Source organism: Chrysochloris asiatica, unplaced genomic scaffold, assembly GCF_000296735.1.
Source record: "Chrysochloris asiatica unplaced genomic scaffold, ChrAsi1.0 scaffold00205, whole genome shotgun sequence".
Taxonomy (NCBI): Eukaryota; Metazoa; Chordata; class Mammalia; order Afrosoricida; family Chrysochloridae; genus Chrysochloris; species Chrysochloris asiatica.
The window spans coordinates 4644181-4645924 of record NW_006408723.1 but is presented as its reverse complement, the minus strand read 5'-3'; positions in this window follow the sequence as shown (position 1 = coordinate 4645924).

The window sequence follows — 1744 nt, the reverse complement described above, 5'->3', positions numbered from 1 at the left end:
AGAAAAAAGACAGAGAAATGAGAGAAAATGAAACATCTTAAAACTGAATGGATAGAAAATTAGTTATATACAGTTACTTTTGGCATATATATATCAAAGTATATTTTGTTTGAATTAATATATGTTGTGTTACACATAAATATATTATTCATGCATTTCTACTGAATAAAATAAACATGTCTCATTCTGAAAAAAAAAAAAAAAAATGAATACAAGTTATAAGACATCGGTTCACATCCTTGGGCCAGAACTGGAAGATGTCTGGAGTGTTCTCCATATTCTTAAGCAGATGCAAAGACAACATCACTATTCTGAGATAGAGGATTGGGTTTCAATGACAAGTGTGACACTTGCTGAGGTGGTATGGAGGGTATTCAGTGGATATTATGGTGAGGACAGCTAGCCTCATGGGCAACAAATATCTTCATGTGTATTAACTGTTTTTCCACACCCCTGAGAGTGTTTCCCACACCCAGTGAGGTGTCAGGTGAGGGAATAGCACAGCACTTCATTTCTAAGCCAGTGCCACCATCCCATACCCAACCCCCAGGCTGAAACCTCTTACTGAGCCCACGTCTGGGGCTCTGATGCCTTAGGGCAAGGTTTGGGAAAGCCAATCTGAGCCACCGGCCATGGTGCCTGAGCCCCTTTCTGCGCCAAAAACCCTCTGTGCAAAGAACTTTACCTAAGGGCTCTCAGAGCTAGGAAGCATTGTACACAGCCACTGAAGCCAGAATTTACCCAATCTCTTCAGATCTCGAAGGTAAGCAGGGTCAGGGCTGGTTACTAATGAGATGTAAGAACACCTGGGAATACCAGGCGCTGCAGACAGTTTTTGCGCAGGGCAGAATGTCTGGTCCGTCTCATTTCCAAGAAAGACCAATGCTCTTAAGGGCGCCGCCTAGAGGAATATGAGAGCAGGTGATTAGAATTTCTGAATATGGCCTTCCTTACTTAGTCAGCTTCTGCTGGCTCTCCAGGCAACTTAGTGGTCTTTCTCATCCAATTAGGGTGGGCTGTATAGGTGGACAGGTTAGAGGTAGAGGAGGGCCCATCCTGGGACAGGTACACAGCTCAGGGCTGACACAAGAATACAAGGTCTGAGAAGACATCAGTTCACAGTGGATGCTGTCATGGCCTAGAACTAGAAGATGTCTGGATGGTATGCCTTATTTTTACGCAAACACACCAACCACATCACTATTCTGATATAGAGGATTGGGTTTCTATGCCATGTCCAACACTTTCTGAGGTTGTTTGAAGGGTTTTCAGTAGATTTTATGGTGGGGACGACTAGTCTCAGGAGCAACCAGTATCTTCAACGACCTGTTCTCTGCTTTTCCACAGCCCTGTGATGGCTTTCAACAACCAGTGAAGTGTCAAATGTGGGACTAGTACATCAATTAATATCTAACCCAGTTCCATCCCTACTCCCTTGCCCTACGTAGGCTGAAACCTCTGGATGAGCCCACTCCAGGACACTGATGCCTTAGGGCCAGTTTTATGAAAGCCAATCAGAGCCTTGGGTCATGATGCCTGTAAACCTTTCTGTTCCAATAACACTCTGTTCCAAGAGCTTTGTCTAAGGGTGGTGAGAGCTAGGTGGAATTATATACAGCCATTGTTGTTAAGTGCCGTCGAGTCGGTTCCGACCCATAGCCACCCTGTACAGGGTTTCCGAGGGTGTAAATCTTTACGGGAGTAGAAAGCCTCATCTTTCTCCCGCGGAGCGGCTGGTAGTTTC